Raw genomic sequence first — 24,078 nt, forward strand, 5'->3', positions numbered from 1 at the left:
TGGGTTAATTCCCACTGACACTTGTGGTGGTGCACTTGGAGAGGGCTGGAGTCCTGATAAATACATGTGTACATAAACATATGTATAAAATATACGTATATTACTTTCTATTAAACGTTGTTCTTTAAATCCTCTTTTGCGTTCCTTAGACTCCTGCCCAGCAAGACTATATGGTAATTTATCCCATGCAAGTTTCTTAAAAAGGAATTAAAAAAAAAATTTTTATAATTTCCTGTTTGGAATTTCCCAGAAAGAACCATTTGCAAAATAAAGTAACTTTTGTGCAGCATGAAATTTTTATTAACCTGAACAAATGAATACAAACCTCAGGTCATGCTCCAAATAGAGAAAAAGGAAAAAGAAAGGAAGGCCAGAGCTTGGCTAAATGGTTGCCTAGGGCTTGTGATTTTCTAGCTGCTGAAACATCAAAAGTGCGAGGCTGTTCCATGGAGAGGGGAGAGATGTATTTCAGGATGGACCTGTAGACTTCAGAGATGAGATGTCATGGTGAATGGAAGATACTGCTATACCAACACACAGAAAATAACAACAAAAAATTACATATGGAGTTCTGGGGGAGAAAATAGGGGTGAGGGCTCAGGAAAGGAAGGAAATAATGCATAAGATTGTATTTGAGCTTTCTGGATCAGCATTTATCACCTGCTCTCCAATCTGAGCTATGGGCTAGCCATTCTTCAACAGCCAAAAGCACAGAAACATGAGCGCTCCTCATTTCTGACCTATTGTTCTAGTAATTTGAGACAAAGTTCAAGGGAGACCTATGTGTGCTTCTCTAAGGAAAGTGATATAAAAGTGGTCAGTGTTAGGCTGTCTCCCTTTTCAAATATCTCCATTGGCCCAAATGGAGTCTGACCACCACATCTGGAACGGAACGTCTGAAAACCGAGCAGGAGAGGAAGGGGGAGCAGGATGGGTAAAAACTCTTCCATAAGGCTATTTCATTTCAACAGTGTCAAAAGATTTTGTTTCAAATGTCATGTTGATTCATTTCATTTTGACTTTTGTATTAAAGCACTAATTGCATTATATATAAATGTTGACATTCTATGAATATATTAATACATTAATATTGCTGTAGAGTATGACAGTCCGTACAAAATGAATGGAAAAGACAGTGCACATACCAGATGTGTGAGTCCTGTCTAAAATGAAACTTCTCGTGGCCTCAAACATTTTCAGATTCTCTTTCTGCCTTGTGTTTCATCTGTTCCTCCTGTATCGGACCAAAACAGGCTGTCTGAGAAAGAGCTGCAAGGAAAGCAAAGCTTATAGCAAGAGTACAATATCATAAAATCATAGAATCATAGAATGGCCTGAGTTGAAAAGGACCATAATGATCAGCTGGTTTCAACCCCCCTGCTATGTGCAGGATCACCAACCACCAGACCAGGCTGCCCAGAGGCCCCTGTGTCCTCACACTTCCCAGAGCAGAATACCAACAGTCCGAGGACCTGTCTCCTCAGTCCTGTTGTAAATATGTACCCTTCTGATGTCCCCTATCTCCAAGTTTTGGCTCCATTTCACTTGGTCTGCTCTTCCATGCTCCCTCCAGCGCATCACACCCAACACAGCGCTGTTGGTGTAAGGGTCAATTCATTCCTCTGCCAACAACACTGAGACACCGGCTGCTCGTGTAATGCAATGGGAAACAGAAAATATCTAGCCTCCAAGAAAACTCAGTGATGCTAAAGAACTTTGCTTTAGTTTAATACCCACTGACACTCATTTTCTGCTAGCATCTAGAGAGCGTTGCAAACAGGGTCTCCTCCCTCAGAGGGAAAATATGGTCACAAAATATTTTTCCTTAATTCTTAAACAGAATTAAAAAGGGAAAGAATGTTTGAGCTTCTCGGTTTTTGGAAAACAAAAACTTTTTTTTTTTTTTTTTTTTTTTTTTTTTTTTTTTTTTTTCTGTTGAATTCTTAAACTCTTTTGCCAAAACCCCAGAGCTTTTGAATTTTTGTCCAAAAAATAATACAATTTGGTTTTGAGGTATTCTTCTGGCAAGAAAATGACATTGTAAGGAGAGCAGATGCTTTCTCTAGAAAAATACCATTTTGTCAAAAAGCACAATCTTCCATCTTACGGGACGTCTATGCCAGAAAGCATCTGATCAGCTCTCCCAGCATCCCTTATCCTCTTTCAGGGATAAGAGACATGGTGGCTGTATTTTAACAGGATGAGCCTTCTAAGAATAGTTACTGGGGAATCACAAATATCTGATGTGATCGGAGCTTGGTACATAGGATTTATTACAGGAGCCAGTCTGATGTTCCAAAGCATAGGATCCACCTAGAGCTTAGCATGCAATTGCTGTTAATAAAAAGACTCCATACTTAAATACAATTCCTCTGTTGTATAAATATATATTTCCTCAGCGGGACATTGTGGTTACTTTAAGAAGCTGGAAGACATCAGAGCATCACGTTCCAAGTTTGGCATTGAACAAGAAGCCACCAGAATTAAATCAAAGTACTTCTTTCTGGCAAGCAAAGCAAGAGTAATGAAAATTCCAGCCTTGATCCTCTGCCAGTGGTAGGCAGCAAATTGAGTGCATGCCTACCACTCCCAAACTGAAGTCCCTTAGTCTTGCCCAGGATGCCAACTACCAGAAGTACAAAAGATGAAAACAGTCTGCCAGACACAGCAAACCAAATCACTCTCTTCATTAAGAGGAGCTCATTACTTTCTCTCAGCTCCACCCACGAGCAAATCCACCCTGCTCGACCCTGCTGGGACTGATGAATGGAGGTTGACAGCTTGTGGTGAAGTTGGTATTCCAGGAAAGAAACTGAGGTGCCTCCTCCCGTCACCTGGAGCTGCCCAGATTCCCACCCAAAAGATGCACGTTCCTCCCAGCAGTAAGGTGCAAAGTAATGTGTTTAAGTGAGGCAGGCTGGGCAGGTGGCTGGAGAACAGAGGAGAGGAGGCTGAGTTTGGAGAGGAGGCAGGTTTACCAGGACTTTACCAGGGTTGTGTCTCTCAAAGATCTGAGTAATGTCAATTATGAAGAGGAAGTGAAGTTGCTATTCTTCAAAGCAAAACTATCTTACCATGGTACGTGACACACACAGCGCTACGGAATTGCCACAGATTAATAGAAATGAGGCTAAAAAGCCAGCCTTTCCTGCTGGACAGATGTAGCAGCCTTTGTAAGCATGGGAATATTACCACAGTGCTGGATTTAGCATGGAGAGGAGAGACTTCTGCAGTGTCTCAGCCCTACTTTCTTAGGGATGGGAGTGAGAACGTTTGATCAGCACTGATACACCTGGAGGTGCCATCCTGCACCAAGTAAGAAAATGGACTTTTGAAAATGTAGAACAGAAAAGGAGCCTGTGAGATTTTTATTTGAAAGTTGTAACAGTGGATCCTGATTAGTGACCACCTTCCTTAGAAAACACCAGCAGCCGCCTTTATCTATACGTTTACTTCAAGCAATGTGCCTCTTGAATAATTAATGTGCATAAGTGCCCAACTATGAAAATGCAGAATGAAATATTAAGTAGAGTCTGTACCAAGTGGGAAGACATTCGGAAGGGAAGGAATAAGAGTAATGTCATTCACTTATTCCCAGGGAACATCCCCAAACATCTGGAGCAGAATACAAAGTGGATAAATACAAAGTGGTGAACAGGAGAAGAGCAGATGGGTCACCGATATTATTGTCTGAAGCCATGGGCCCTCGTAGAGTGGGACAAACAGGAGAAAATTACTCCCAGCACATCTGCCTGCACACGCAGAGCATCTTTGCCTGGCCACAAATTGGTGAGCTCTGCAGCTCGATACGATTAACGATGAGTGCAGCTCATGGAGATAGCAGCACAGGCTGAGGTGTGTGGTTAACATCCCTCCCAAAGGATGTAAGCTTGGTAAGCTCCAAATCTGCTTCTGGGAGAGAGGTGCTTTGGAGTGACCTGAGAGTAATCAGCCTTAAGTCGGAGAGAGCTATTTCTATTATCACTGCTGGCAAGAGCCATGGTTATTGATTGTCTCAGGACTGAGAAAACTGGGGTAGGAGGTAGATACAGATATCGGGAGTATTTAGTGTAATAAACAGCCTGGAAGTGAAGTTAAACTTTACAATCCAGAGCTCAAATCATTGTTAGAAACTGAGCTGAAATTACTTGTGGGCTACAGATAACCACCCTCGGTTTTCACTGGGAATTCTACATCTTTGGCTGGCAGAAGTAACACCTGGGGAAGGCTGATTTGTCCAGGTTTATATGGATGTGTGGGGAAGGGGGTGGGGGGGTGATGTTTACCTGTATTTCTGGTTTTCCAGAATTCCTGATTGGAGCAGATGTGTAACATCTCCAGCCAGGCTGAGGAAAAGCAAGGAATGTGCAAACCCAACCAACAATCCATTTGTGGTAGCTCCAACACTTTTGGTAAGCACTGGCCTTACCACAGGCGTATCACAGTGGTGCCGGGTGTATGTCAGCCTCCAGAAATGTTGGACACGAGCCCCACAGCCCATGTCTGTCTAGGAAACCTTCAACAAATATACAGAAATGCTGGGTACTGGCGGTCAGATGTAAAATGCTGTGTTTAATGGCCGTGTTCTCATGACCAAACTTTTCTCAGTGCCTTCACAAAGTGATGCTTCATGGTATGCAAGCACAACAGTGTTCCTATCCCACTTTTCCACCTTGGTTTCCGTCAACCCATGGTGAGACTGTTCTGCCAATCTCCTGCCAGCAATTAATCCCAGCAGATTGGGGCTACAGCTGAGTGTGGGGATGGGTGGAGCAAGCACAGCCATGAAGAGCACTAGGGGAAATCTGCAAAGCAGAAAGAAGTGGCTCTCAGATGGGAAGCACTGACCAAAAAAAGAAACAAGCTCCAGCCTGGGGCAGCTCACATCATACCTGGGTGTTAAAGTCCAATTTCAAATGTCAGAAAGTACTTCCTTGAGAGTACGAACAGACTCTCGGCATCCCATCTAATAACAAGGGGTTGAATTTTTAGTTGGCTGAAATCTCCATAAGCCCAACCCGACGAATTTACAAGGAGCTGAGATATGTCCTGTTCAGCCTGAAAATGAGAACCTCCTCCATATGTTTGCCCTCCAACTCCTCACAATGAATACTCTGAATCATCCCCAGCCAACTGTATATTTGTTATTTGCTGTATTTATTTCCAATTCCAGGATTAAGAAAATGACTCCAGTACTATGACATCCATACAATTAAATGTATCATTTTCCCATCGATGGGCTGGCTGTGCCAAGCTGGGCAGCTCGGTTGCTGTCTCCATATGGAACACATCTCTGCCTGCACAAGCCTCAAACGTGACAATTAGAAAAGGGCTGGGTTCCCCTCGCATCCATGAGCAACAAAGCACTCTGGAAGCACTTAGTGGGGCTGAGAGGACCTCACTGTATTAGCAGAGCAAGGGGTATCTCTCAGACCTTTCCACTGGGACTGAACCCTCAGCCTTAACCATCTGCCCTTGTGGAGGCAATGTCCCAAAGCTCTCCTGCCCCAAGCAGCACCAGGACCCCACTCAGTGTCTCCCCTCCAGACACATCCTGGCAGAAAATGTTACACAAAGATCCAAAATCTGAACAATTCTGGAGCAACTGGACCCTGTGGTCATTTTTTATCTGGGGCTTTCCTCAGCACCTGCCAGGTAAGTGAATCCTGACCCTTAAAGGCCCACAGTTCAAAGCACAGCTCCCTAAAAATCATTTGGTGGTAGCAGCCCTTGCACCCTACCTATCCCTTTGCTAAAATAGAAATTGTTCTTCAGTCCAACAGCTCCGTGAAGGTCTGGTTGCAAAGTAGGTATCTGCACTGTGCCAAGCACAGCAAGACACAGCTCCTTTCCCAGTCACTGCAGACCCTGCTCTTCCCATGCCCACCTTCCAGCAGCACATCTCTGCAGACAAGGGGACTGCAGGGCAGAGTGCTGAGAAATGACTGTTGCTTCCACAGATGAGGACATGATGGAGGAATTAAACTGAGATGCCCTGCACATCTGACCCAGATGTGACCTTCTCTTTTGCAGCTCCTGAGATGACCTTGATCTCATTCAAGTTCCCTCTGCTCCTGAGGTTGGGTTACACCCGTGGTCCTGGTCTCTGTTTTAAGTCTCCCGTGAATAACTGTGTCAGATCTTCACACAGCTATCTCAGGAATGCTGCCAGGCTGATCTCCATACTTACTCAAGGTGACATTGATTCATTTTGCCTCTCACTGGTGAGGTTAAGCTTTCATAATGTGCTTTCTAACATCCTCACCCATCCACCAGCATCATCCAGCTCCCATCCCTGACCTCTAGCACTGACAGCCCCTGGGATTTGGGGTTTTCTCCTTAGCAGAACATGCACCCAGAGGCACCTGGGGTTCAGAGACTGAGGGATTGCATCTAGAGAAGCACCAGAGGTCAGGTTTCATACTGAGGTTCTATCCCAAACTGTAATTATTTCATATTCACACCACGGCATAAATCAGGAATAACTCCAGGGACAGCAAAAAAAAAACAAACAACCAACACTTGGGGATGGGAAAACCATTCTCAGATCCAGACCCCAAGGTGCAGCCAGAGGGGAAGAATTTCATCTTAAGGGGTTCACAAGAAATTGCTTTCCTATCCAAATCACCCAAGTAGGAATTATACCCAAGCCTCCCCACCACTGCATGTTCATAGCCTGAACCCACACCTCCTCCCTGACACTCAAGTGCTGGAAAAGAGACATTCCTTCTTGACCACAGAGGTGATCTATGTGTAATATGTGGCTGAATGGTGTTTAGGTAAGGGACTGGGCTTGTGAAACACACCCAGGTTTATGTGTTCTTCCAGGCTTCTGGGGAGAGTGTAAAGAAAGGATTCAGCACTGAAAAAAAAAATAAAAAAGAAGGAAAAAAAACAAAGAAGGAAAAGACATCTGGAGTGCTGCACGAGGCCCTCTGATTTTATTGACCTAATTACTGGGGTAGCATCACAGGGAAACCCTGTTCAGCAGGAGGAACGAGCAGCTGAGGGCTGAGCTCAGAGTAAACAAACCCAGCACTTGCCACGTGTGCATGTTTCCACCACACTTCCATCTGACTGTGGTCACCCAGAGCTGCAGCACAGAAGTGACAGCAATGAGCAAGGGCTCCTGCCCACACAACACCAGGATGCAGCATCTCCATGATTTGGTTCTGTTTGGTGCAAAAAGGATCATGCCAGAGATATTTGATGGAATCGCAGAGTCATAGGATGGGAAGGAACCTTAAACATCATCCACCCCCAATATCCTGCCATGAGGTGTTTGCTCCCCACCACATCAGGCTGCCCAGAGCCCCATCCTTGGGGCACCTCCAGAGATGGGGCACCCACAGCTTCTTTATATAGCCTATCCCAATGCCTCACCATTCTCTGAGTTAAGAGTTTTATCCTATCAATATAATATGTATATATATATCCCCAGACAGTGAGTGGATGAAGCAGAGCAAAGCTGGTGTTTGTGGATGCAGGGGAATGAACATGAGCTCAGAGCTTGTGCCAAAGGCAGCCTTCTTTGAGTTTGGGTAGTAGGGAATGAAGGCAGAAGAACACAAACACCTTTATGGCACAAGTCAGTGAAAAGAAATCTGCTCAACTTACCCCCCAAACCAATCCTAAGTCCAACAAAACTCCTTTTAGGATGGAGCAGAGAAAACGCCCCAAAACTCTGGGAATGGAAACTTTTGCTCCTTGTCCATGGTCTACTGTGTGTTTGCTAGGGGCCTCCCTGAAGGCAAAATATCTGCTAAAATGTCTGCACCTTTCCTGTAAATCAACCCTATTTTCAAGTTTTAAAAATAGGAAGTGAAACGGTGCTCACGGGACATTCTGTGCAGGTTGAAGTCCATGCACATGCTGCCTGTGGCAAGCTGGGGCAAAGAGCAGGTTTGATGAGATGCTGCCAAACAAAAATCCTGGGGCTCTCTGACACTGGGCTTTCTATCTCTCAGCTTGCTGCTAATGACCTTTTACCAATACTTATTTCAATTTAAAACCAGGATTTTTACTGGGAAAAGATATCAGTGTGAATGTTTCTGAGGTACAGCTTTTGCTTGCTTGAAAACACACTTCTAAAAGGCCATGTTTGCTAGAACAGCTTGTGGTGTTTTGGGAGAAAACCTTCCTAGTTTTGACTAGAAGGGTAACAGATAGCTCAGAGGTGAGATAAACAAGAAGGAAGCTGGGGAAATGGGGGGTTTTATCAGTGTTTTGGCCATCATGCTGGCCCATGCAGCTCTTGCCCAGTGCACAACAATCCAGGGAATGTCAGCCTTGATAGAAAGGTTCAGGGCACGGATTTCCAAACTCAACAAGAAGTCAAGGTGAAGCTGTTGGGCACTTGGGAGGGCTCAAAGAGGAGGAAACTTGTTAGTCACACACAGGGCATGCCCTGATCTCTACCAGCAAGTCTTGTTTTCTGTCATGTCTCAAGGTTGATCAGAAACTTCTCTATCAACATGTCAATAGACACAACACAGATGCTTTGCTAGACCAAAAGCCCATTTCTATCAGTAGTTCTGCTCTCCTAATCCAGCTCCCCATTAAAACTGCTCTATTTTTAACCATAAGAATAGAAATATCTTGCCTAAGAACAGTAAAGGATGAATAACAGAGGCAGGACTTCTCTTCAGAGCTGAGCACAGCAGTATCACATCCTCTGGGGACTTGGCACCCTCCAAACCTTGCCCAGATCTGGTGCTCTTTGGGGCAAATGCTGCAGCAGCTTCCCAGAATACTGCAATTTTAAGCAGAGAAAGGAAAAGAAAACAGCAAAATCTTTTAACAGGACATCTTCATTGTAGTTGCAAAACGAAAGTTTGGGGAGAAAATGTGTTGCCTGCTTGATAAGAGGTATTTTTTTTATTATTAAAACAAATCACCAAGGCTGGATTGAAACTTCCCATCCTTCGCTGCATTTTCCTTTGCCACTGCATTCAAGGATGGACTCTGCAGTCTGAAAGCCACAGACATCATGCTAAACGTGCCTCTGAGGGCACACAAGTCCTCTCCCCTACTACTCCTGTTCTGTATTTATGGGACAGATTGCAGCTGGGCTACTGATGCTGCCTCAAGAGATGACCCACGCTGTGCTCATACATCTGCACCCAGACCATGCTCCAGCAGCACCCAGCTGAGGGCTGCCCTCTCCCTCCTGCCACTCCAGCACTGTCCCCAGATGCCGGTCAGTCCTGTGGGGTGGGCAGAGCCCATCTGGCCTTTCGCTTCCAATAAGAGCCCTGGAGACAACCCTCAGCCACAACATAGAGCAGTGGGATCACTGTGATGGAGGGAAATGCTAGGGGCTGTGATTGAGTTTGGTGCAGGGTCTGAGCTATGGGCACCTGCACTTATCACAAGCACAAGGTGACAAGGACAAAGCACAGGTGTCAAACATGCCCAGGACATCACAAAAGACATAACCTTGATGCCCTGATCTCCCAGAAAAGAAGAGGCAGGCTCTCTTCGGGCCAAGGAGGAGACTGCAGCACAGGATGCTTAAAGCTTACAACAATTTTCCCTGAAAGAAAACATGAAGTGAGCGGAGTTGAGCACTGTAGAGCAACCACTGATCAGAAGTGAGGGTGACTGGAGTGCACCATGAGTGCAGCTGAAGCTCGTCCCACTGCTCCTCCCAGAACTGCTCACACGGGGGATCTGGTGGGAACTTTTAGCTGCAGTAATTTATTTTTTTAATCAGATTCTGCAAAAAGCAGGTTTTATCTGTTTCTGCAAAAGCAGGTTTTTGGGGACGATGAACCAGGCAGGGCCCCAGTGCCGCCCATATCCAAATGAACAACTCCATCACTCAGCACAGCAAAACGGAAACCATGGTCAAAATTCCAGTGCTCTCCAAACCCCTCAAATGTCTTTCCAGCTGTATCTAATCTTCACTTAAAAAGTCTTTTGGCTTCATTAATAATCTAAACAGATACCGTGGCTCTAATTAGCAGGGTAATTGGAGGGCACAGATAGGCATGCGCTTAGGCAAGAATTGCAGCAAATGTTCCATCAGTGGGAATGAGCAAAGAAGAAACACTCATCTGCACAAAGACCTTGTATTGTCACAGACTGCCAGGCAAGGCCTCAGCCCTACAGACAGAGCCTTGGCACAGGGCAGCATGACCAGGCTGAAGATCACACAACCCCTCACCTTCACAAGCAAGGATTTTGTACATGGATACATTAACGTCACGTCCCACCCGCTGCTCAAGACAGCTTTCCAGTTCCTATGGCATTGGGAATGGTGGGGGTTAATTATATAAGAGTTTCCAGAAGTTTTGATTATGTCATGGATGTGTCACACAAATGTACGGCGCAGGAAATAGCTGAACTTCAACACCTAAAATTAAAAATTTTCAACATCCTCTTGTTTCACTCCTTGAGGTTAGTATTGGGTGAGAAGTCCTGCTGGTGACAGCAGGATCTTCATACCATGGGTCTCCTACGGCACTGGAGGCTCTCTTGCTTTTTAATCAGTGTTCAGATCTTGCAAGGAGCGTGTTTTCTCCAAAAAGACCTTCAGCACAGAAATCCTTGGCAAGCCTTGCTGCTGGCTGTATCAAGGCCATGTCTGACTGACTGTGAAAGATGCCACAGCCTTGGGAACACCACATGGCATTCGCAGCACCACTGACAACTGCCTGGTGTGGAAATGCATTGCTTTAATGAGTGCAAGCGCTTTGCCAGGCCCTACTTGCTTGTGCTCAGAAGTGTGTGACTTGAAGTGGACCTGCTCCAGGGCTAAATGATAATAATTAGCACACCACCTCCACTGCGTAGCTGAGCATATGCCAGCAAATATGTATGCATTTTACAAATAAAAGATTTATTTGGCTTTTTTTTTTTTTGCATCTCTGTATTGCAGGCAGCCTAGCAGCCCACAGCTCCTCTGGACAACTTTGGAGCTGGGCAGGGCCAATTCCCACCGAGATGCACACAGAGCCATGTGCTCTGACAGCCCCCTGATGCCCAGCCACATTTCCTTGGGTTTTGGGCTGCACGGACAAAACTCCAGGCAAGATTTCTACTGATTCCTCTCATTTACAAACACAGCAAAGTCAGCCATGCAAAGACAAGTTTAACATTTCTGCCTCTTGCCACTGCTCTTGGGAAGACGAGAGCAGCACAGCTGTAAATACTGTTACATCTTGTGACATGTTCCAGCCCTTTCTAAACAAATCCAGTTTTGTTTTGTTTTGCAGACATCCTCCCTCGCTGCCCTAGGAGACATTCCCCTCTCCCACATTAGCAGATGGGAGAAGTTTCCTTGTGCAAAATGAGGGCCCCTTCCATCTTTGCATTTTGGCTGAGCTCTCAGGGTGGGAACAGCCCTCTGGTGATTTCAGCCTCACAGGCAGCAGAGCTCAGCTCAGGGTGTCCCCTGGCTCGGTGGTTCTGGTGCCAGTCCCTGCAGGTCCCTGAGCTGCCCCCAGCCCTCCATGAGTGCTGGATGCTCATCACGCCACCAAAGCAAGGACAGCAAACACATTCTCCAAATTCCTTCTTTTTTTTGCATCATTTTGAGCTTGAGATAGAGGAAAATAATTTTTTTCTGCCAGTAAGACTTGCATTTAACCATAGCTTTTTCTTTCTTACCCTTGAGGTATTCCTATGCTGGGGGTTGGTTTGGAGCAAACTCCCAGAGCAAGGAGGCCCCTAAAGTATCAGTCACTCCAACATTTAGAACCATAAAGTCATTAAGGTTGAAAAAAATCTCTTAGGTCATCCAGTCCAACCCCAACCCGTCCCCATCATGCCAACTGACCATGTCAGTGCCACATCTCCATGGTTCTCGAACACCTCCGGGGACAGTGATTCCATCACCTCCCTGGGCAGCTGTGCCACTGCACGACCACACTTTCTAAGGAGAATTATTCCCTAGTATCCTATCCAAACCTCCTGTGGTGCAACTCCCTCTTGCCCTATGGCTGTTAGCTGGGAGAAGAGGCCAACCCCCACCTCGCTGCGACCTCCTATCAGGGAGCTGTAGAGAGTAATAAGGTCTCCTCTGGGTCTCCTTTCCTCCAGGCTGACCCATCCCAGGTTCCTCAGCCACTGTCCATAACGCTTGTGCTCCAGAGCCCTCACTGCTCTATCACCTTTCTCTGGATGTGCTCCATGGCCTCCATGTCTTCCTTGTAGTGAGGGGTCCATACCCAAAGACAGCACTGATGTGTGGCCACACCGAAGCTGAGTGCAGAGGGACACTCACCTCCTGCTCTGCTGACTGTGTTATTTCTGATACGACGCAGGATGCCATTGGCCTTCTTGGCCACTGGGCACTCTGTTGGCCCATATTCAGCCTAGTGTTGACCAACACTACCTGGTCCATTTCTTCCACGCAGTCTTCCAGCCACTGCCTCAAGCCTGCAGCAATGCCTGGGGCTGTTATGACCAACATGGATTTAGCACTTGGTCTTTTTGATCTTCATCCTATTGGCCTCAGCCCAGCAATCAGATCCCTCTGTAGGGCCTTCCCATCAACACTTCCCTCCATCTTGGTGTCATCTGTAAACTTACTGTGGCTGCTCTCAATTCCCTTATCCAGATCAACGATGAAGATACTAAACAGATATTAATTATATTTGCACTGGCCTCAAGCTCCTCTGATTTCCTGCACATATTAAACATGCAGCAGGAATTGTGCAAACACATCCTGAGAAGCATGGCTGTGCAACACAGTAACATTTAGCACCAACACATTTCTCACTCACTTTGCTGTGCCACCACTGGCAGTGCTATTAACAACGTGGCCCCTCCCAAAGTAATTAGTCTTCACGAGCTGGGGACCAAAAAGCCACTAGATCTGCTGCTTCCTCTCCCAGCATCTCTCACTGCTAGAGCAGTGGTTCCCTCATGCTCAATGCTGAGCTAAGGCACACACATAGTTATCCTCAGCAATAAGATGCCTGTCAACATATAAACCAATTAGGTGCAGCTTTTGTGTTCATAATAAAGCTGGGCAAAATGCTTTCTCTGAGTAAGTGCTTTCAAGTGCAAAATAGCTTCTGAAAGAATCTGACAGTTTGCACATGAGGTTTCGGTTTGTTCAGGGTTTGGGTTGTTTTAATGCTAGTAATGAAAATTCTTGCATTGTTTCAAACCGAGGGACTCAGTCTGGGTTTTCAAGAATGTTTCCTACACACGTACACACTTTCAGATGTCCTTTCTTTCTCCTTAAGTCATGGGAGGAGCATGGGAAAGGAAAAGGGAGAAATAGTGGTTGAGAGAAACTCATTGGAAACAAGGATTTTCTGTCTTTTAATCAAATAAACTTATTTAAAATCCAGGTTTGTGTGCATTTCCAAGGAAGACACACGTTTGGGGCAGGAAGCAGCTATCCTTTCCATTTCCATTTTCTAATTACCAGTTGACCACTGGTATCACAGCCTGGCTCTTCCCTTAAAGACAACCCTGAATTCTGGATGGAATAGGAATAGGGAAATACAGGCATCTCAGTGAGACTACAGCTGCCCCCAACCCTGCTTTTCCCCCATGTAGAAGAGCTGAAGAACACGAAATTGGTCCTATGTGTCACATAACTTTCCAGAGGACAGCATGAACAACTCCCATTTAGTCTCAGCGGAGGCGTTAACCAAGTTTTGTGCTCGAGCTTTAAGCGCAGGGCACTGTGGTGAGGCTGCATGATTTATATTTATAATAATTTTTTTTAAAGCTCATAAAAATGAGGACCCTGAGAATGACTTTAGCCTCATCACAGCCACGCAGCTGCACGGCTAATTGCTATTTCTTGCCGATAACATGGGAATTACAGATATTAAGTCATTATCATCTCCCTCTAGTGGTTACGCAGCTCCGCCGGCCCTGCGCACACACAGAATTGCAAACAGAAAAGAGGAGCCGCAGAGAAGCTGAGTGTGCAGCACGGAGCCCTGTTTGCACAGCTTGGAGATTAAATGCAGCATTTTGATCTGGCTGGCTGAGCACACGAGCTCTCCTCCTCCCTACCATGCCCTAAGCAGTCACACAGCATCTCTAAATGACTGGAGCTATCTGCTCATTGAGAGCAGAACATAGTGAGGCCATCAGGACTGTGCTACAAAGATGCTGGTGATGCTGCTTGCATCGGACCCTCACTGGGACTTTCCCAGATTGGGATCACAACATCACCTTGAGAAAAATGGGTGCTTTGGAGAAAATGGCTGGGGGCCACGAAAGCATTATTCTGGCAAAATCACACCCCTGGCACCTGCAATTCCCATTCAACAGATTCTGAAGTTGTAGGGATGCATTTCCTATGATTTTAGGGATGGATCAGCCATGGGATGGAGCCACACAGGCGTGCTCTGCCCTCAGCCCACCTGCTGCAGCTGGAGGGGCTTTGTTCCACCTCCGAGAGGCACAAGGGAGGGAGACATGAAACCTTCCCAAAGACAAAGGAAAGGCAAAGCCATCCGTCACAACAAACAGCCTCACAACATGTGCAAAAGCAATTGCCAGAAACAAGTGGAATCCAGTTCCCTGCTCATGCAGCAGCAGCCAGGAGATGCAGTGGTAGCACGAGGAGGCAGAGTACTTAGGGCTAGCAATGTCCTCAGATGGAAAGTGCTTATACTTCACCATACAGAGCAGCTCCAGCCCTCAGAATGTACCTGCAGCCTTCACCCCCCATAGCTGGAGGCCTGTTCTCGGAAAGCAGCCCAACATGTAGCACTCAAGCTGCAGGTTCACACCATCCCTCTGCACAGGACCAGCAAGACACAGTCAGACACAGATTTTGCAGTTTCTTGTGAAAAAAAAAAAAGAGTAAGCTGGAGGAGAAGGGCCAAGGGGTTGAGAGAGGTATGTACCTATGTATGGGAACGAATAGGTTTCAATTTGTAGAAGGGGGAATCAGCAAAACCCTATAAAGCGCGAATGAGCCGGTGCACTCCCAAGGGCTGCTTTGAAATCCAAAGTGTTGTGTTCTGAAATGGACACAGACCCCAGGGAAGTGGGGGAGCAGACAGTAATGGTTTCATAGACTGTGGAATGGCTATTAAAAAAAAGAAAAAAAGAAAAAAAAAAAGAAAGAAAGAAAGAAAGAAAAGAGGGCGAAAAAAGAAAAAGCAGATGGCAGCCCCTTCGCAGGAGCCATAAAATTTCATGGTGTATTTTCTATCCATGGCTTCACTGTAATTCAAGCCTTGGGGGCCAGCTCTCTCTGTCAGTGGTTCCTGAGGGGCCGTGGAGGGCAGTGTGGAGGAACAGAGGGTGGGCACGTCTTGGGCCTGCTGACCACACACTGGGGCTGGAGTGGGAAAGGAAAAGCGAGTTTATGGCAGAAACAGCCCTGGGCATCTTGGAGAAATAGCTCAGAGCCCATGGTCTGGGAGTAGCTCATGGCCAGGGCAGGAGCATACTTGGCTGATGGATGAACCTCTGTCTTCTGCTCACCCCAATACTTCCGCTTACTCCAATGCTTCAGCTTTTTCACTGCCTCAATCCAGACACCTGTCACTAAATGAGATCTAAGCAAGGTTCAATTCAAGACCACTTTGGCTTTTTGTCATCTGAAGCAAGATCGCAGGCATGAATGCAAATAAAACAGACTACAGAGGCCAATGTGCAGGTGTTTCAGTTCCATCACCAGGCACAGGAAGTGCCCTGCACTTTCACTGATGAGATTTGTACCAATTCTGATGGTGTTTCAGGTTCACACCTGGTCTGTTCCCCAAGCCCAACCCCAGTGCCGCCATTTTTTGGTTTCACATCATGTAACACAGTGCTGTGTAAATGGGGCACACAGTCAATGGCCCCACACAACACAGACCCACGTCGCCCATTCACCGTCTCCTGCAGGAGCAAAGCCTCAGCAATCTGCCCATGATATATAAATCAAAGAGAGCAATTGCTATGCTGGATGAAGAAAGGGGAGGAATTACTTTCATTTGACCTATTTTGACACACTGGTTCAAAGACAAAGCATTCCACAGCCGTTAGACAATATAAGTAATAATTAGAAATGAAAGCAACAAAAAGTAATTTTTTTTTCCCACCTGTTTCCCACTGGAACTACTGCCGTGTGGAGGATGAGAAAAAGGAAGGGAAAAATAAGCATTAGAGTGCTGTGTGCTTCAGTTCCATTTATTTTAGTTATTTCAAGATTTCTCTTCCATAGGTTTGCTAAAACGTTTGTTTCCAAGTGATATCAAAAGGAAGGGAAGAAATATTCTCCAGTATTCTTGAAGTTCAAAAATAGGGAGCTTCATTCATATTATCAGGGGATGTATATTACACAGGGATATCATATGGGATATGTAACAGCAAAGAGAACATGGGAAGGATGCTGGGGGTAAGAGCACAGAAATGCACCAGGGCCTGGGTATCATTTTCTCCTGCGAATCAGCTGCCCACTCCATCTCATGTATTTCTCATGGCAGCAGGTAAACCAAACCATTTTCTAACAGAAGCACAGAACAGAAGGAGGGAAGAATTAAAAGGAGTTTCCCTATCCTTGAGTGTCACTGGACCCCCGTTATTGTTGCATAAAGAAACCCAGAGATACAGTTGTTCAGGAAACTATGCAATTCCAATTATTTCTATAGAAAGATCTCCCAGGTGCACAACATTTGCAGGCACAGAGATCTGTTCTGGCTGTTTGTGAGCTGTCGGTGTTGGTACGTACTCCCCAGGTCTGGCATCATTCCTTCTGTGTGCAGCCAGAAGCACCGGTTCTGCTAATAAAAAGTTTCTCGGGAGGGTTACAGAAAAGCCAAGGTCTTCATTAAGGGCTTGGGTCATTTCACTGGTCTGTTCTAACTAATGCAATAATATCTGCAAAAAGGCCAAGTGGATAAAGGAGTAAGCAAACAACGTCAGCAGTTTCCATGTAAAACAGACCCTTGACCATGACCATGGCCATAACCATGACCATGTGGCTGGAAAAATGATGCTTCTATCAAAAAAGGGATATTACAGCTTATCCTACTTGCTAGAGTTTGCACTCGGTTTAACTTACTGCTTGTTTTTATTCAAGAATTTGCCCTAGGGATGAGCAGGCCCGTGCTGAATTAATGCAGGATTTGCAGTGCTGCTGCGTGCTGCTCAACCACACAAACGGTGCCCTGGTGCTCCTCTGCCCTGGTTGGATGGGTAGGAGTGGATTTTGACTTCAGTAGAACAAAAAATCATGATGAGTGATGGGTGCATCCCCAGGAAGAAGAAAGAAAAAAGTATATTTTAAGAAAGTAAAGCAAACAAACAAACAAACAAAAATTCATTCTGCAGTTTTTCTCCCTGAGAGCTTGTTTCCTAGTTCACTTTGTTAAAAAACAAAACTAACCAAAAAAACCCCAATGTTCTTCTTCAAAAAAAGTGGGAAAAAGTGTGTCTTGTTTTAGAAAATTTCAGTACAACGTAAGGAAGTCAGAAATCTGGCAGTAGAGCAGAGGGCATCCTCCTGCCCCAGCCCATGCACTTTGCCCTGGTACCAGCTGCATTTTAGGGCTGTGCCAGCACTTCCTGGAGCTCTCCCTCCTCTGTCACCCCCAAATTGCTCTGCTGTCTGTGGGATGCTTGTCAGACACAGGGCACCCAGGAAGATGAAACGTGAAATGTTCCAAACAGACCAAAGGAAGCATTCTTAATGCGAGTAATTATCCTGTGGCGCTTCCTGCCATGCGATACAAGAGAAGGAAATAATGCAGAATAATTCCTCAAAGACTCAGTTACCGAGTTGAATAACAGCATCAGCTGCAGTCTCGCTGCCTCGGTCCGGTATTATGGAGGCTCCTGGTCCTTGTGCTTCAAACTAATCCCCTGCTGGGATTAGAAAAGCAAACAATATCTGGGTATCAGTGACACTCACAACTTCAGGTAATGAGGAGGGATAAAGCGGTGCTCATGGGGGCTGCTGGCGGAGGAGATAAAGCATTGGCTCTGCTTGCTTCTTTTTCCATGTGCGGGTTTAGTTTTGCATTCAGTGCAGAGGAAGCCCTTCTCTAATGGGGATACCTCTCTATTGCTTAAAGCTATCTGCTTAAACACCGCAAAGCATCGTAACAGGATAAGGAGCCTGTGTTTTTCTGCACCAAACAGCGCGTTTGACATCTGCCAGCTCCTCCTGGGCACCCCCACTTCTGGGCAGGGTATGTCACAGTCACAGCCTTTCAGGTGCTCTTCCTGTGTCCCACACCAAGCAGTGCATGGCCACAACGTGTCCCTGCTGCCATGCACGGCCACTCCTCCCGAGCAGGTGCCGTGGGTTGGCAGTGTCCTTAAGGAGCAGCTATTTCGTGTCCTTACACAGTAACCCCGATGCTGCTACACGAGTAAATGGCGAAGTTACACATTAGGTCGTAACATTTCAGGACCTATTAGGAACAAAAGTGCCTTTGTGAGCACGCGGGTTACTGAATAACCTCCTCCATCCTCATAAAAAGCACTGAGAGGTTGCAAGCTTTTTTTTTTCTTTTTTTTTTCCAGCAGGATCTGGTTTATATGCAAGGCAGGATCCTGAGGCTCTTTTTGCATCCCCACAGCTTGCCTGCCTTGCTCTGAGCCCATCAGCTGTCCTCAGCACAGGACTGAGTCCTAAAAAAGCTTTTGGGTCCTAAGACAAAGGGCTGTGAGGTTTGGCAATTTAGGATAGGAGAAATAGTACCCCTGAAATGCCCAGCCCACCCATCTTTGGCTGCGTGACATCTGCTCCATCTACCCTTGAGCTCATGGGAAAACAAATCAGGGATTCTAGTTGAATTTTGCAACCCTTTGGGGAAGGAGAACAAGCTACGTGGTGGCCATGCTGCAGTTCATCCACTGGCACAGAGCACCCAGGTTAACAACCCTGATGTCAAAACCTGACCTCTCCCAGACTGCTGGGGTTGGTCAGCACAGCTCTGCCGGGGAGCCCCTCCGGCTGTTGACTGGCCCAGCAGCAAGGTGGGAGGTGTACATAACCCCCCAGCCACCAGGTGTGTCCCAGCTCAGTGATTTGCCCTGACTGCTTATCACAGCAGCATTTCTCAATCACTGGAACACAGCTGGGTGCTGAAGGCTGCTCACCTCCCTGCTGCTTCCCCATCTGCTATCGCCCCTGGGCTACCTCCTACCCAGCTTGCTCCACCTCAAAACTAGCCACATGTCTTTTTGGATTAGCCTTAATGGACACTGCACTGCACATCAAGCCCTCTGCCCCGTTTCTGTTCCAAATTTCTCTGTAGCGCTTGCTGATGCACACCCAGCCTGTAGCAGAGCATGGTAAGAAGCCCTGGAGCTCAAACAGTCCATCAGGGATGCTGAGGTGCCCCACAGCTCTCTGTCCTTGCACCCAACCCACGTGGTACCAACTCTACAAGCAACCTCATCTCTCACCTCTTTGTGGAGATCTCCTGCTGGAACCCCCCTGCACAGAGCCTGGGAACCACCCGTCCTGTGCTGTTTGACCTTCATTTCCTCTTCTGAGCTAAAGAGAGCAATCATCCCAGAACCTGGCTTCCCAGACCTCACACTTGAACGAACATTAATGTTGCTGTAACTGATTGCATTGCATGCATTAAACAAAGTGGCGTTACCCACTACGTGCAATGAGAGAGCACTGGGCAGTGTCAGATGCTCAGGATGCAGCATCCAGGAGTGCCTCTGCCATCATAAGTTACCCAAAATCCCAACAGGAGCAGCTGCAAAGCCAGCATAGGAGCTCTCCCATTGCTATTCCCAATCCAGCACCCAAACCACTGAGCAGTGCACTTAAAAGCACATCTATAAATAAATTCATGCTTTATATAAACCTAATTAGAATACATTGGCAAATTATCCAAGGGGGCTGGCAGACACATACTTTACTTCAGGTGTCAGCCACAGGAGAGTGTTATGGGTTTCACATTACAGGGAATGCATTGTGTCTGAGTTATACTGCACTTAGCCTGTAAGTGAAACAATAACAGCTTGGTCTGTGGAGATAACACCCCAGATCAGCTCCCTACAATAAATTAGTGAAACGCTCCACTCCCCAGCTCTGCAGTTTCACACCTCTAAGTATCAGCTCAAACTCTGAGGGTTTGATGGAAAAAATGGTGTTAAGTCTCATGGTGTTTGAGGAATTTCCCAATATGCACTGAATTAAGTTTCTGGCTGCACTAAACAGAGCAGGAGAAAACAGCCCCATAGGAGACAGATGCAAGGCGAGAGATCCAAGCAGCTGTTTTGCAGATGAAATGAGATTGAGATTAACAGTCACACTTGGAAAAAGGTCTTTGTCCATAAGTAACAACATTAACTTACGTGCACAGAATCATTATGGTTGGAAAAGACCATAAGATCACCAAGTCCAATCCCAACCCATTCCCCCAAAGTCTCTGACCACGTCTCTCAGTGCCACATCTCCATGGCTTGCGAACACCTCCAGGGGCAGTGACTGCCCACTTCCCTGGGCAGCTGTGCCAATGTTCAGCCTTTTTGTTTCCCCTAGCCTGTAATTTTGAGGATCTGTCTTAAATTTTTGAAGCCTTGCTCATCCAATTCAGTTGGAAAAAAACATACAAAAAAACTCTCATCGTGATTTGCTGTTGTAAGAAGACCAAAACAGTGAAGTCTTGTACAAAACAGCAGCATCTTTTGCAGGCTAAGCAGGTGGAAGAAAACAGGCTTAATGGGTACAACCCCACAAAGATTGTGCACCAGCAAGCCTAACAGTGCCTCTTTCTTCCTTATTTTTTTCCGTATTTGTTGTTATTTACAAAAATCCAAAGTCCTGGAGGAGAGAGGGAATGGTCCCGGCGCCGATCAACCCAAATTAACCCATCAGGATCCTCTGGATCCTCCTCCCTTCCCCACTTCAATGGGAGCATCCCCAGAGCCTGGCTGCACATCCCTCAGGACTCCGCTCATTTAGGCCACTGCAGATAACACGAGTTTGTTTTCAGGGAGGCAAAGCAACCTGTCCATAAGGATTTCTCACGCTTCATGTGACAGCTCTGGTCAGGGGAAATACAACATTAGCTACATCAAAAGAAATCATGGAATGAATAAATTATAAAAGCATTCAGGGCTCCTGTCTGGGGTATTATTTCACATGCTGGTGCCGAGCAGGTTAAAGGAGCATGTTTGGCTGTTATTGCATTCCCAGCTCTGCTTGCAGGGCTTCGCCATAGCCGTGAAAGTGAGACGATGGACACGAGTTCCTGCTGGCACAGCAGGACGAGGCGCTGGCTGATGTCACATCGCTTAAAGAAAGGCAGCCCAAGCACCGACCTTACCAGCACCAAGGGAGCAACGCCTTACAGACACATCCAAGTGCAAGTCCATCCAAATACAGCCCCAAACTGCAGTTTTACAGAGCACAGACCCTGCCTTCATCCCCATCCTCCTCCTCACAGCACCAGCACACCATCACTACTTACCTTAGCCAGCATCCACCACCGCCATTCGTACACATGCCCACCATTTCACAAAGGAGGATTTCAGAGAGCTTTGCAAATATCACACAGTTAAGCCTCCCAACCCTGGTGTGGATGGGCTGGGCATTATTCATCACAGTTTCTCAGCTGCAGAAGTAGAGGCAGAGGAGCCATTAAGTGATTTATCTGGTATCACACAGAAAGCCTACAAGAGAATTAGGATTATCACCCAGATCTTTGGATTAACAAGCCTTTTTTAATGCAATTTAGTCCTGATCAAAACCATACAATCCACTCTGTGGCTTTGCTCACATGGAGATTTCTAATTGTGCAGACTTTATATAGTCACATTTTTTCTAATGCAGGAATTTTCATGTATACACTTGTATTTTTCATGTATACAGTTGTGGGATTTATTTTTATTTCCAGAAGATGACAAAAGGCAAGAAAAAGGGAGCAAACTAGAATTTCAGTCAGCAAACTTGTGCCAAGTTTGCACCTTTGCCTTTCAGAATAGCCATCAATGGGATTTCAGTTCGATGATTCCTACAAATATGGGGAGCAGAACCCAAAAACAGGGGTGTTGATCCCAGAACAACCTCTCTTGCAAATACTGAGCACTGAGGTGAGAGCTTGGCCATACAGAGGTGAGGGGTTTGCTGCCATTCCCAAAATGGGGCCAGGGGCTCACTTGGGGTGATTGGTGGGTGAACGCTGTTGCCTTTGGCATGAAAGAGCTCCCTGGGTCGCTGTAAATTATAACAAAATGGTATTAATTTTGGCCTTTTACCCACAGAAATAAATGCCTTTTCAGGACTAAAGCCTACCCACACATAGGCTACAGGCCTCACCGGGGGAGAAAAAGGGCAGCTCAGAGCCAGAGGCAAAAGCAGGGCCGTGCTGCTGCCTCATCAATTTCAGCCCTGCTCCTCATCACAAAGGGCTTTCATCCATCCTGCTGCATGCCCACGTCCCCGTCGGCCTGATCTCCCCAGGCAAGCAGTAAATTGCATCCCCTGCAGCCAGCTTCAATGCTGGCCCATATGGTGATCCCAGTTCTGGCCCATGGGGCTCAGGTGAGCCCGAGCTCCCACCCCGATGTTCCCCATGTTGGCCCTGTGGGTGACTCCAAGGCACCGCTGCCTCCCGGAGGTGCCATTTACCATCTGGAGTTGGGCATGGATTTCACACTAAGGCATTACCTGCTGAAAGGCAGACTTTCCTGCGAGATCAGGTTGTTTACATTTGGAATGTAGTTTGGTTGTGGAAAGAAAAGAAAAACACTGTAAAATTAAAATAGTGGGGTTTCGAAGCAAAACACTCCGGTTTTCTTTCGAAACAGCATCCAGAAGTGAGAACAAGTTTCATTTATTGAAAGAATTTAGAAAGGATTAAAAACTTAGAGCCAACAGAATATTTTCTGTCTGACTCAGGACCAGATGGTGGAATGGAAAAACAAAAAAAGACAATCCTCGCACCCAAAATAAATTCAAAAATAAAAATAAAATCAGCCCCACTGCCTTCATTTCCCTCCTTCTATGTTTAAAAAAAAAAAAAAAAAAAAAATCAGATCAATCCTGTGCAGATTCAGCAAGTCCAACTAAAAACAAACCCAGGTTCCCAATCCCTCTCCATTGATAGAGCTGCAGATCAGACACGGCTGGTGTAAGGGATTCCAGCCAAGATGCCCTCAAAACCCATTTATATCTCCACAAAGCCCCATGGCTGGTGTCAGAGAAGCAAAGGTACAGTTCTCGTTGCTCCCATTTTATTCTTCCTGGTGTCAAATGGTCCAACGCTTTTGGCCCTGAGCTTCTGGAGGAACCTCAGTATTTTACTCTCAGCTAATTTACTTGTGGCACTGAGAGGCATGGTTAGTGAGCATGGTGGGAATGGGGTGGTGGTTGGCCTAGGTGACCTTTTTTGTATTTTCCAACCTTCATGAGTCTATGAATCAATCTATCAATCAATCATTCTTCTCCCGCTGCGTGGCACACAACCATTGGTCTTATATTCTAAAAGCCTTCTTGGCCCTTAGCCCTGATGTTGACCATCCTCTCTCCAAACCAAAGCTTTGTAAGGACCTTCAGATATGCCCAAAGCAAGCTATCATGGAAGGTGCACAGTCCCAGCCCCTAGAGCCAACACCATGAGCAGAGCCTCAGAGACCACTGCAGAGAGCGTGCTCAAGGATGAGGAAAGCATGCATGTTGCAACTACAGGTTGAAGCTGTATTTTTTTTAATTGCCTACAAAATGAAAAACATGTCAATTCCAAGCTCTTTACTGCTGTCACATCTGAAAGGGATTTTGCCACTTTGGTGTCAGAAAATTGGGTCTGCGAAGGAGATGTAACAAAAATCTCTCCTGATATGGAGGCAAATCGTTTGTAAATTGAGCCATAGTGTCTTTGGTTGTGTGACATTAATTTAATTCTCTTACTGCAATGCATAGACAGAAACAATCCCTACCTACTTCATGATCATAGACAAAATGGTAATAAGCGTATAACAAGGAGCCCAGGAAACAAATAGTGCCGGGTTGCTGAAGGGATTGTGTTTTGGAGTATTTGCATTTCAATGGGACAGAAAGCATCATTTCTCAGCAGTGCTTTGCCAAACTCTCTGGAGCACCCTTTTCTTTCTGTTGATTAATCATTTCATGCTCAGAGCCTTTTGAAACAGCGCTGCTTCAAGCAGGCAGATAAGTGTACATCTCTTCAG

General features: G+C 46.1%; 1 long non-coding RNA gene across 2 annotated transcripts in view; it reads right to left on the minus strand.

Moving 5' to 3' along the window:
* Nucleotides 1-289: 289 nt before the first annotated feature.
* Nucleotides 290-24,078, minus strand: part of LOC128083255 (uncharacterized) — a 43,813-nt gene continuing 20,024 nt past the window's right edge. For both annotated transcript variants that reach the window (XR_008207998.1, XR_008207999.1), the window contains exons 3-4: nucleotides 1,146-1,234; nucleotides 290-486 (exon numbers count right to left, since the gene is read on the minus strand). This is a non-coding gene — a long non-coding RNA (uncharacterized LOC128083255). The remainder of the gene's footprint in view (nucleotides 487-1,145; nucleotides 1,235-24,078) is intronic.

The sequence above is a fragment of the Tympanuchus pallidicinctus genome, unplaced genomic scaffold (genome assembly GCF_026119805.1).
Source record: "Tympanuchus pallidicinctus isolate F22 unplaced genomic scaffold, pur_lepc_1.0 scaffold23, whole genome shotgun sequence".
Classification (NCBI taxonomy): Eukaryota; Metazoa; Chordata; class Aves; order Galliformes; family Phasianidae; genus Tympanuchus; species Tympanuchus pallidicinctus.